Source organism: Ptychodera flava, assembly GCF_041260155.1.
Source record: "Ptychodera flava strain L36383 chromosome 3 unlocalized genomic scaffold, AS_Pfla_20210202 Scaffold_25__1_contigs__length_14229661_pilon, whole genome shotgun sequence".
Classification (NCBI taxonomy): Eukaryota; Metazoa; Hemichordata; class Enteropneusta; family Ptychoderidae; genus Ptychodera; species Ptychodera flava.
In genome coordinates, this window is record NW_027248279.1 from 11512131 (window position 1) to 11526712 (window position 14582).

Consider the following 14582-nt stretch of genomic DNA (forward strand, 5'->3'; position numbering starts at 1 on the left):
TACTGAACACACTGACAAGCCACTTCAAAATATTATACAATCTTAATTTTTCTCATGTTTATTTTGTCACCTGTAACTCAAGTCCATTATCATTCAATCATAACCAAGTACAAATTACCATAGAAATAGTAATTTGTACTTTGAGTAAAACTTGAAAACAGGTCAGGCTGCTCATTCAACTTCAAGCTGACCATAAACACAATCAAGAATAGATCCAAGTCTTTCCATTGTAAAGTTAATATCTTGTCGTGAATAACTGCGTGATATGTTCTCATATTACTTGCCATTAAAGTCTTCATCTGTGAACAAACAATAATGATCAAGGGTATTTAGTATCTGCAAAGTTGATCCAAATATTTCAATATAAAAACATATGAAAGTATGCTAATATCTACCTTTGAAAAGCATTCTATTCCTGTACTGACAAAGCAGTATCACAATACCATCTGAAAGCTAAATTATCATAATATGAATTCTATTGGGCTAATTGTAGCCTGTTTACACAAATTAATGGTATGTTGATGTGTGACTCAAGTTTACTTGTATCATCACATTATTAATATTCATCCATAATTTGCCTAAAAGGCCCAGGTCTGTGTATCTATAGGCATGCTTTCAAGAGATGAACAAGAGACTATGGGTGACATTAAAATCAACAACATAGAGAAACAGGGTCAAAAATTAGATTATTTGCCCTCTAAGGAACGAGTGCTTCAGTGAAATGCTGTTGTACATGTAATGACACCTAAATCAATGACAAATTTCCGGCTGACTTGCAGCGTGTTTGCAAGGTTATATCTGATTGGTCGATTGTCATTATTCACAGCAACTTAGGGAGTTTATTTTCATTATTCAATTATAACGGTGAGATTCTGCCAACCAATTGGATAAAAGCTTTCAAATCGCTGCAAGTCGCCCCCAAATTTCAGGTAAAAAACATTAAGCTGAAAGAACTGCAAAGTTGTATGATTTTACTTGAATGTGCTTAAATTCTGCTCGCACGATACTGTTTATAAATTTATGAAATATAAATCTTTGTTGTGAGAATGTTTCTTTGTCCTGATGTACCCAGAATGATCTGAATGACTTCAATAAGCTATTCCAGTACAACATCACCAAATTAAACTTGGAAGTTATCTGTTATTCAGTTCAATCATTTGTCACGTGATCACTATGGCTACAGAATAAAATGTTGAGACAGAATGCGGCTATCAATAATCGTACTGAAGTCACATCTGTATGTTTAGATGGACAGAGTCTAGCATGTATGACATGGTATCTTAACATACCCAGTGGAATGCCTCAAATTTATGCAGAAATGTAGCAATTGAATTGTGAGCCTTTTGATACTGATGATCTTTACTGAAACTGCATTATGTGCAGCATCTCAGAAACTTTTCACCAATATTTTGCTGAACTCCGTTGTCCTTATTATTTTCAAACAGCCAATTAAGTAGAGAATGGCACTATATTTCTAGACTCCTTAAGCTTCTGTAATAATAACAAATTACCAATCACCTATAGCCTTATATGGCTGCGTTCAAAAAGGGGGGGGGGTGAGGGCTGAAGGAATCGTGATTAAAATCTTTTCTTTTTTCAGATCCCCCTCAATACCCTCAAAAATTTTCAAGTCCCTAGTCTATATGATCAAAAATTTCAAGTCTTCCACCTAATTATCATATAGGCACAGTGAGTTCAATACTTTTTGCTTACCTTTAAATTTTCAAATCTACAACTTCTTCATCTGATTTGCTATAACATGAAAAACTTTCTCTCCCCATGACAAGTTTGGTGATGAACTGAAAAAAGTAAAACATAATGTTAAAAGTTGAAAATGTTTACAGGTACAATGTGATGTTGTGCAATGAGGCAATAGACATATCTGAGTAAATGAATATCTTTCTGTCTCAACAATGATGTTCAATATTTTGTAATCTCTGATTTTCATTGTACATCAAAACAAAAATTTCAGTAAAGTACCTTTTGGATTCAGTGAAAAAAGACATTTCTTTAAGGCAGTGTGTGAAACTACACATTAATTATCAATCATAGTTAAAGTAGCAAGGTAATTGTGGGTAAAAACCACACAGGAATGTATGAGGCAGTGTCTGAGAGTAATGATATTGGTAGTTATGTGTGTAACTAAAACGAAAATAAAATGAGGTCAAAGTAAAATTTAAAATGTTTCTTAGTCCAAAGCTATGTTTGCAAAATTAGTGAAACTGGCAAGGAAGTATGCAGTTTGACCTCCTGTTTTGATGAACATTGCACTTCAAAGGGGTTGTGTCCTTCAATGAAAAAAGCTAGCCATTAAGAAGTTAAAGTGTATTTTTATTGATTCTGACCAATTCTTCATTCATATTATGGCTGCATAGTCCTCTATTGTCGTTGCTGTACAGATTCAATGCATTATTAAATGATTGATGATTGGTGGAATGAAATGATTTCTGTTAACAGTATAGAACCACCAGGAAATAGAATGGCCGTGGATCTATTACAGAAAAACAAAATATTATATGTATTTCACCATGGGGGCACTGTTCATAGTCCCCTCACTGCCACAGACAACAGCAGGTTTGCAGCAAAGTTTGGTGTCAAAAATGGTCAAATTGCAGAATGTGTATGCATTCCTTGACATGAAAATGACTTGTAACTGACAAATAGTGAATGTGATAAAAGACCAACTGCTTTTACTAGTGCTAGTCACTAATATTGTACTGAATGTGTTCCCTCATTGGAAATCAGTGAACAAGGACTATACAGTCAGTTCACTTCTTGAAAACATAGATAACCAGATATGAACTGAAAATGCTCACCTGTTTCATTATATATTGCATTTATGTGCAAATTTGAACCTTTTGAATTAGGAATTGGCTGAAGTAAAAATGTTAAATGACTTTCAATAATGTCGTGGTATCATCATCTTTAATGTACAGTGTAATAGACATTTACATTTACAGTGTAATAGACAAGCTTGTAACGCCGCTGTGAGGGGTGAACTAGGACAATTTCCACTTCTACTTGAGATCAAACTTAATATTGTTAAACACTGGCTTCATATCGTACAACTGCCACATTGTAATCTTGCTAAAGAAGCTTTTCTGGAGCAAATGGTAAACAACACTAACAATAGATCTTGGTTTAACTGTTTAAGTGCTTTAATTAAAGACAATGGAATGGACTTTCTCCTTGATAAAGCTCCATCACTTAAACGCCACGAAGTTATAACTGGATTAATGAAAATAAATTTAACAAACAATCATGAAGTCTTTTGGAAAAATTTCATCATTGATGAAAATAGTAAACTAAGAATGTATGCCAAATAAAAGGTAATTTTAGATTACAACCCTACTTAACACAGTTGCAAGGTGAGAAAAGAAAATTGCTCACCAAACTTCGCATTAGCAATCATGATCTAGCAATTGAAAAAGGGAGACACACTGTTCCAAAAACCCCAATTACTGAAAGATACTGCAATCAGTGTAACACCAACAGTATTGAAGATGAAACACACTTTTTATTAGTCTGTCAGAAATACAAAGTCCAAAGAAAGTACTTTTTCAGTAAAATCAATTTCCCAAACGACGATACTGAAAATCAGCTTATTTCTCTACTAACAAAACAAGAGTTATCTTTTAATGAACAACTTGCTGATTATATTTTTACTTTATATAAACAAAGAAATACCTAGTTATATTTATTATTAACTACTATTATTATACTGTAATACTTTATCTTTATTGAAGAAAATTTTAACTTATTTTTGTATCACACTTTTATTGCCACAAATGTGATGTAAATCCTATATTTACAAGCAAGCAATAAAAATATTATTATTATTATTATTATTATTAATGTACAGACCTGTGTTCACAGCACTCATGTATACACACTGCATACAGACCTGTGTTCACAGCACATGTACACACTGCATACAGACCTGTGTTCACAGCACTGTACACACTGCATACAGACCTGTGTTCATAGCACTGTACACACTGCATACAGACCTGTGTTCACAGCACATGTACACACTGCATACAGACCTGTGTTCACAGCACTGTACACACTGTATACAGACCTGTGTTCACAGCACTGTACACACTGTATACAGACCTGTGTTCACAGCGCTGTACACACTGTATACAGACCTGTGTTCACAGCACTGTACACACTGTATACAGACCTGTGTTCACAGCACTGTACACACTGTATACAGACCTGTGTTCACAGCGCTGTACACACTGTATACAGACCTGTGTTCACAGCACTGTACACACTGCATACAGACCTGTGTTCACAGCACATGTACACACTGCATACAGACCTGTGTTCACAGCACTGTACACACTGTATACAGACCTGTGTTCACAGCGCTGTACACACTGCATACAGACCTGTGTTCACAGCACTGTACACACTGTACAGACCTGTGTTCACAGCACTGTACACACTGCATACAGACCTGTGTTCACAGCGCTGTACACACTGCATACAGACCTGTGTTCACAGCACTGTACACACTGCATACAGACCTGTGTTCACAGCACTGTACACACTGCACACAGACCTGTGTTCACAGCACTGTACACACTGCATACAGACCTGTGTTCACAGCACATGTACACACTGCATACAGACCTGTGTTCACAGCACTGTACACACTGTATACAGACCTGTGTTCACAGCGCTGTACACACTGCATACAGACCTGTGTTCACAGCACTGTACACACTGTACAGACCTGTGTTCACAGCACTGTACACACTGCATACAGACCTGTGTTCACAGCGCTGTACACACTGCACACAGACCTGTGTTCACAGCACTGTACACACTGCATACAGACCTGTGTTCACAGCACTGTACACACTGCACACAGACCTGTGTTCACAGCACTGTACACACTGCATACAGACCTGTGTTCACAGCACTGTACACACTGCATACAGACCTGTGTTCACAGCACTGTACACACTGCACACAGACCTGTGTTCACAGCACTGTACACACTGCATACAGACTGTGTTCACAGCACTGTACACACTGCATACAGACCTGTGTTCACAGCACTACACACTGCATACAGACCTGTGTTCACAGCACTGTACACACTGCATACAGACCTGTGTTCACAGCACTGTACACACTGTATACAGACCTGTGTTCACAGCGCTGTACACACTGCATACAGACCTGTGTTCACAGCGCTGTACACACTGCATACAGACCTGTGTTCACAGCACTGTACACACTGTATACAGACCTGTGTTCACAGCGCTGTACACACTGCATACAGACCTGTGTTCACAGCACTGTACACACTGCATACAGACCTGTGTTCACAGCACTGTACACACTGCATACAGACCTGTGTTCACAGCACTGTACACACTGCATACAGACCTGTGTTCACAGCACTGTACACACTGCATACAGACCTGTGTTCACAGCACTGTACACACTGCATACAGACCTGTGTTCACAGCACTGTACACACTGTATACAGACCTGTGTTCACAGCACTGTTACACTGTATACAGACCTGTGTTCACAGCACTGTACACACTGCATACAGACCTGTGTTCACAGCACTGTACACACTGCATACAGACCTGTGTTCAAAGCACTGTACACACTGCATACAGACCTGTGTTCACAGCGCTGTACACACTGCATACAGACCTGTGTTCACAGCACTGTAAACACTGCATACAGACCTGTGTTCACAGCACTGTACACACTGCATATACAGACCTTGTAGTTACAGACCTGTGTTCACAGCACTGTACACACTGCATACAGACCTGTGTTCACAGCACTGTACACACTGTATACAGACCTGTGTTCACAGCACTGTACACACTGCATACAGACCTGTGTTCACAGCACATGTACACACTGCATACAGACCTGTGTTCACAGCGCTGTACACACTGCATACAGACCTGTGTTCACAGCACTGTACACACTGTACACAAACCTGTGTTCACAGCACTGTACACACTGCATACAGACCTGTGTTCACAGCACTGTATACACTGCATACCTACAGACCTGTGTTCACAGCACTACACACTGCATACAGACCTGTGTTCACAGCACTGTACACACTGCATACAGACCTGTGTTCACAGCACTGTACACACTGTATACAGACCTGTGTTCACAGCACTGTACACACTGCATACAGACCTGTGTTCACATCACTGTACACACTGCATACAGACCTGTGTTCACAGCACTGTACACACTGTATACAGACCTGTGTTCACAGCACTGTACACACTGCATACAGACCTGTGTTCACAGCACTACACACTGCATACAGACCTGTGTTCACAGCACTGTACACACTGCATACAGACCTGTGTTCACAGCACTGTACACACTGTATACAGACCTGTGTTCACAGCACTGTACACACTGCATACAGACCTGTGTTCACAGCACTGTACACACTGCATACAGACCTGTGTTCACAGCACTGTACACACTGCATACAGACCTGTGTTCACAGCACTGTACACACTGCATACAGACCTGTGTTCACAGCACTGTACACACTGCATACAGACCTGTGTTCACAGCACTGTACACACTGCATACAGACCTGTGTTCACAGCACTGTACACACTGCATACAGACCTGTGTTCACAGCACTGTACACACTGCATACAGACCTGTGTTCACAGCACTGTACACACTGTATACAGACCTGTGTTCACAGCACTGTTACACTGTATACAGACCTGTGTTCACAGCACTGTACACACTGCATACAGACCTGTGTTCACAGCACTGTACACACTGCATACAGACCTGTGTTCACAGCACTGTACACACTGCATACAGACCTGTGTTCACAGCGCTGTACACACTGCATACAGACCTGTGTTCACAGCACTGTAAACACTGCATACAGACCTGTGTTCACAGCACTGTACACACTGCATATACAGACCTTGTAGTTACAGACCTGTGTTCACAGCACTGTACACACTGCATACAGACCTGTGTTCACAGCACTGTACACACTGTATACAGACCTGTGTTCACAGCACTGTACACACTGCATACAGACCTGTGTTCACAGCACATGTACACACTGTATACAGACCTGTGTTCACAGCGCTGTACACACTGCATACAGACCTGTGTTCACAGCGCTGTACACACTGCATACAGACCTTTGTTCACAGCGCTGTACACACTGCATACAGACCTGTGTTCACAGCGCTGTACACACTGTATACAGACCTGTGTTCACAGCACTGTACACACTGTATACAGACCTGTGTTCACAGCACTGTACACACTGCACACAGACCTGTGTTCACAGCACTGTACACACTGCACACAGACCTGGGTTCACAGCGCTGTACACACTGCATACAGACCTGTGTTCACAGCGCTGTACACACTGCATACAGACCTGTGTTCACAGCACTGTACACACTGCATACAGACCTGTGTTCACAGCACTGTACACACTGTATACAGACCTGTGTTCACAGCACTGTACACACTGCATACAGACCTGTGTTCACAGCACTGTACACACTGCATACAGACCTGTGTTCACAGCACTGTAAACACTGCATACAGACCTGTGTTCAAAGCACTGTACACACTGCATATACAGACCTTGAAGTTACAGACCTGTGTTCACAGCACTGTACACACTGCATACAGACCTGTGTTCACAGCACTGTACACACTGTATACAGACCTGTGTTCACAGCACTGTACACACTGCATACAGACCTGTGTTCACAGCACATGTACACACTGTATACAGACCTGTGTTCACAGCGCTGTACACACTGCATACAGACCTGTGTTCACAGCGCTGTACACACTGCATACAGACCTTTGTTCACAGCGCTGTACACACTGCATACAGACCTGTGTTCACAGCGCTGTACACACTGTATACAGACCTGTGTTCACAGCACTGTACACACTGTATACAGACCTGTGTTCACAGCACTGTACACACTGCACACAGACCTGTGTTCACAGCACTGTACACACTGCACACAGACCTGGGTTCACAGCGCTGTACACACTGCATACAAACCTGTGTTCACAGCGCTGTACACACTGCATACAGACCTGTGTTCACAGCACTGTACACACTGCATACAGACCTGTGTTCACAGCACTGTACACACTGTATACAGACCTGTGTTCACAGCACTGTACACACTGCATACAGACCTGTGTTCACAGCACTGTACACACTGCATAGAGACCTGTGTTCACAGCACTGTACACACTGTATACAGACCTGTGTTCACAGCACTGTACACACTGTACACAGACCTGTGTTCACAGCACTCACACTGTATACAGACCTGTGTTCACGGCACTGTACACACTGCATACAGACCTGTGTTCACAGCACTGTACACACTGCATACAGACCTGTGTTCACAGCACTGTACACACTGCATGCAGACCTTAGTTCATAGCACTGTAAATACTGCATACAGACCTGTGTTCACAGCACTGTACACAATGTATACAGACCTGTGTTCACAGCACTGTACACACTGCATACAGACCTGTGTTCACAGCACTGTACACACTGCATACAGACCTGTGTTCACAGCACTGTACACACTGCATACAGACCTGTGTTCACAGCACTGTACACACTGAATACAGACCTGTGTTCACAGCACTGTACACACTGCATACAGACCTGTGTTCACAGCACTGTACACACTGCATACAGACCTGTGTTCACAGCACTGTACACACTGAATACAGACCTGTGTTCACAGCACTGTACACACTGCATACAGACCTGTGTTCACAGCACTGTACACACTGCATACAGACCGGTGTTCACAGCACTGTACACACTGCATGCAGACCTTAGTTCAAAGCACTGTAAATACTGCATACAGACCTTAGTTCACAGCACTGTAAATACTGCATACAGACCTTTGTTCACAGCACTTATGACAGACTCTGCACTGACTCTGCAGCAATAACGAAAGGAAAATGAATGTTTGTTGTTGTTTTTAATATGTTACAAATACTGTAATACGCCCTGAAGCGGCTCAGTCCATCCACACAGTGATCGAGTTGCTGAATAGAGTTAATTCCTCCACCGGCTTAGGTCAGGCAGTCTAAATTTAACCGTCTCAAATTGGAAACGTTTCTGAACCACTCGGGAGCGTCCACACGTAACTTTTATGCCAATTTTGGACCAGAGCCGTTTCAGAGGCGTTTTAATGGCCTGTGTGTGAACGGCAAAATGTGTGCACCAGATTTTATTCAGATTTGATCAGCAATTCTTGAGATATCATGTAAACAGACAGACATACAGACAGACATCTCTATGACATTACATAAGCCAAAAATAAAAGCATTAAAAGGTCTATAACTACAGATTTAGTTGGTTTACCAGCATAAAATATACCATTAAGCTTATGGGTAGACGTGCAATTGATGGATTCAAAATTCATGCTCAGTGTCAGTGAAGTCTGGCAGGTGAAGTGAAGGATTGTGGGATAAGACTATTTATATCATAATATGTGTATATGCGCATAAATTACATACCTTAACTCTTATTCTTCTTGATTTTTATGTCGCTCAAGAAATGTTTCCACTCTCAAACTTATTCCTGTGTCTTTCTTTTTAAACAGTAAAGACTTCTTTCTTATCTGACATGGTTCAGTAACAGCTGAAAAAAATTCAGAACACACATTTTAGCCTGGTAGAGCAAGAGAACATCTGACTCAGTACCCTATGAAATGAATATCTGTTTTAACATTCATGTCAATGTTTTGTAAAATTTGAATTTCCATTGTTAACATATACAAAAACTATGATTGTAAACAAGCTATCTTGATATTGTGAAGGTAAAGATTTGATTGGAAAATGCAGGGCACTTATATCTAAGATTTAAGATCTTGAAGATATATGTGACTGAAATGAAAATAGAGTAATATCAAAGAAAAATTAAAAAATTGAATCATTGGTTTGGACAAAGCTAATCATAGCATGTAAAATTTGAAATAAATGTATTATATACTTCACAGCTATGTTTGCAAGATTAGGTGAAACAGGTGTTTAAAACATGCAATTTAGTCTCCTGTTTTCATTTACGTTGCAAAATACACTTTAGTTTACTGACACTTTAGTTTACTGATACTGACCAATTCTTCATTCTTTAACACCTGCCATGCACCGTACTATGTTTCCATGTGAAGTGAAAACAAATCGTGACTTAGACAGTCACAGTATCGTTACCTCTCATGTTAAGCAATATGACAAGAATTTTCTAACCAACATACATTCTATTTGACTGGTGTATTATTCCCCAAGTTCAACTGAAATTATTGTGTGTGGCAGTCAGAAATATCAGCAGATAAAATTATCTCCATAGTGGAAAAGGGATTGACCTCGATAACCAAAGTGTAAAGTTAGAAAGCATTGTCATGAAAGCAATGCCTTAAGATGTGAAATTATAATTTATGTACAAGAGAAATTTGCTTCAGGTCAACACGTGATCTCAGTCTGCACAGATCAAGGAGCATTGTGAGTATAAGCATCACTTTCTGTGCACTGAAATATAGCATCACTTTCTGTGCACTGAAATATACACTGAAATGTACAGACAAAGTCCAATATAGCAATAACAACCCTAGATTTTGTCATTGAGCACTTTGCTGCTTAAAGTGAATGTATAAATTAAGATTCAAGGAGCATTGTGGGTAGCATCACTTTCTGTGCACTGAAATATACACTGAAATGTACAGACAAAATCAGATATAGCAATAACAACCCTAGATTTTGTCACTGAGCACTCTGCTGTTTAAAGTGAATGTATAAATTAAGATTAAAGGAGCATTGTGGGTAGCATCACTTTCTATGCACTGAAATATACACTGAAATGTACAGACAAAATCAGATTTAGCAATAAAAATCCTAGATTTTGTCATTGAGCACTTTGCTGCTTAAAAGTGAATGTATAAATTAAGATTCAAGATCTCTACATTGAAAGAGTAGAATCAGTATGAACCAGAGAGAAATATCCATGAAGTCTCAATGAACTCGGAAAGCCAACACTGTAACCTTTGACCCTAATCAAGTGATGTTAGCTTTGTGTTGTGCTACCTTCATGGCGTAGCTAAGCCATTGACCTTGATACTACAAAACTGTATCCGGAAATTAAACCACTTTTGAAATCATTTTTCCTCACTTTAAACGTAGGATTAAACATTAGCAATAACTTCTGACATCATGCCTTTTCTTTTGAATGATTATGTGCCAAAAAGTCCTTCAATGTGGATCTTGAATACAAATTGGCAAATAAGGGGGAAACAAAGTAAAACTACCAAAAAAATTTAAAAGTTTTTCTCTAAAACAAGTCATCGTTGATGACACAGTCCCCACTTGTTAATGGGTACTTTGATTACATGTCCTCAGAGAGGATAGAGTCCTCTTCATTAATTAGGTCTGTGATAAATACTTTGATACTGATGGCACTCAATGGCCAAGAATGAGTTCCATGGTGATGAAACATAAAACCAAAGTAGGCCACCATCCTAAAGTTCATAAAATGAGTCTCCTTGGAATTAATCAACAGGATGTTGCAAAACATTTTGCATACAATCCTAACACTGAACAGATTATCAGTTGTACCATATTTCATAAAGTTTGATGCAGTATTTACAACACTATGAGATCAACATCTGTATCAAGTTTCATCACATTTGACGTTGTATTAATTTGTGGCTATATCACCCTAATTAGGAAAGTTCATTACTTATGCAATTACAAATTAATTAAAATGACACTGATAAATGTCTTTTTCAATGTTAAAGCAATGTGAGCTTAACATCTGTACAAAGTTTCATGAATTTGATGCAGTATTTCTTGACATATCAGCCTATTTACGAAACTTCAATAATTGACATGTTACTGCTACATGACGTGAAACAAATTGAGGAGCATATGTATGAAATAGGTCAATGTCCTTGTACCAACTTTGAATGATACTGGTGGCAATATGTCTGATTTATGGCTCTGTACATAAGAAAATTGTAACACATTCACCGCCATGCAGCGATATTTGATCTTACTGTTTAAAAAATCAACAATATATGTACGACATATTCAATGTACATGTACCAAGTTTGAATAAGATTGAGACTTGCCAGAGTTATGGCTCTCGACATGAAACAACCATAACGAAATTGCTACCATGTGGCCATATTGGACCATCTCGTGAAACCAATCGATATACATATGTATAAATAAGTCAATGTCCTTGTACCAACTTTGAATAAATTTGCTTGATACATGTCTGAGTTATGGTTCCGGACATGAAAAAATCGGAAAAAATGGCCACATGGCGGCCATATTGGATTGTATCACAAAACAAATCAATGTGCATATGTATGACATAGGTCGATGTCCCTGTACTAAGTTTAAATAAAATCGGTGAATAAAATCAGTTGAGACGTGCCCAAGTTTTGGCTAAGGACACGAAAAATTGTAACCAATATGGCTGCCATGCAGCCATATTGGATCATATCATGAAACAAATTGACGTACATATGTATGACATAAGTCAATGTCCTTGTACCAACTTTGAATAAAATCGGTGAGGTATGCCTGACTTATGGCTCTGTACATGAAAAAATCATTAGAAAATGGCTGCCTGGCGGCCATATTGGATTGTATCACAAAACAAATTGACGTGCATATCTATGACATTGTTCAATGTCCTTGTACCAACTTTGAATAAAATTGGTTGAGATATGCCTGACTTATGGCTCTGTACATGAAAAAATCGTTACAAAATGGCCGCCTGGCGGCCATATTGGATCGTATCACAAAACAAATTGACGTGCATATCTATGACATTGGTCAATGTCCTTGTACTAACTTTGAATAAAATCGGTTGAAACATGTCTGAGTTATGGCTCTGTACATGAAAAAATCGTAACAAAATGGCCGCCTGGCAGCCATATTGGATCGTATCACAAAACAAATTGACGTGCATATCTATGACATTGGTCAATGTCCTTGTACCAACTTTGAATAAAATCGGTTGAAACATGTCTGAGTTATGGCTCTGTACATGAAAAAATCGTAATAAAATGGCCGCCTGGCGGCCATATTGGATCGTATCACAAAACAAATTGACGTGCATCTGTATGACATATGAAGTAATTCTTGTACCAATTTTGAATGAAATCGCTCCTTGCATCTCTGAGATATCTGCGTGAACGGACGGACGGACGCACGGACGCACACACACACGGACACTGTGACACACGCACGGACACGACCAAACCTATAAGTCCCCCGGACGGTGTCCGTGGGGGACTAAAAAACAATGATTCAATTCAGGAGAAATTCCAGACTTTCCAACTGCATCACTTCGTGCCCTAGTTTTTGCATTACTTCTGTTTTCTTGTACAATCATGCAATATGCAGAGAGGATGCATGAAACTTAAGGAACAGATATCATTACTTTGTACTTTAAGTAATTTTGTGTTATTTTATATATATATATATATATATATATATATATATATATATATATATATATATATATATATATATATATATATAGAGAGAGAGAGAGAGAGAGAGAGAGAGAGAGAGAGAGAGAGAGAGAGAGAGAGTGATAGATAGATAGATATGTATGTGTATGTGTGTGTGTTTGCTATTTACAATTAAGCCATACCTCAGACAGAATATTACTGCATGGATATGAGTATATACTCTCCAACTGCATCACTTCCTGCCCTAGATAGATAGATAGATAGATAGATAGATAGATAGATAGATAGATAGATATGTGTGTGTGTGTGTGTGTGTTTGTGTGTGTGTGTATGTGTGTCTATGCAGAATATTACTACATCTTCCAGGATATCTACACAGTCTGCACACCTTTCCTTGCATCCATCATATGTGCAGGTTGTCTGCAAATACAATAAACATCATTATTGTGAAGGTTTCCTTCATCTATTTGTGGATCGACATTTTTGAATTATGGGTCAAAATGTTTTATGCAAAACAATTTTGTAGGTGCTCCCTCATCAGTTTATGATCAAAGAGTGAAAATGGATGGCTCTGAAAGAGAGACTCTGAAAGCAATATTTCAAACAAGCCACAATCTGTACCTCCCTCTGGTTGCTGGAATGGAATGTGGTTAACCCTGACAGACTTGCCTTGAATCTGTGAGAATGAACAAACCTGGCATAAAAATGACTTAGATATAGTGTGATTAGTACATCACAATAATTGACAGTATCCCTCTCAGAGTCTATAGTTGATACAGTTACCCTTTGACCAGGACGGTATAGGACATCTATCCTGTTACCTATTGAAAGAAATATTCACTTAGGGGCGACGTCAAAAGATCGATGTTTGAAAAAAAACTTAATTGCTTAAGTTTGGGGGTGGGGGGTTTTTGCCAAATTAATTTCTGTGCAGTCAAAAACGATTTAACGTCTTTTTGGCAAATTTTACGATTTCAAGGCTGTTTTTTGTACGCTAAAACCGATCCAGTCACCCGTATTTTTGTTACTTTATAATGGTTTTCA

At 39.2% G+C, this 14582-nt stretch overlaps 1 protein-coding gene across 2 annotated transcripts in view; it reads left to right on the forward strand.

Moving 5' to 3' along the window:
* Positions 1–14582, forward strand: part of LOC139125242 (uncharacterized) — a 214571-nt gene that overhangs the window by 176705 nt on the left and 23284 nt on the right. The gene's annotated exons all lie outside the window — the stretch shown is intronic.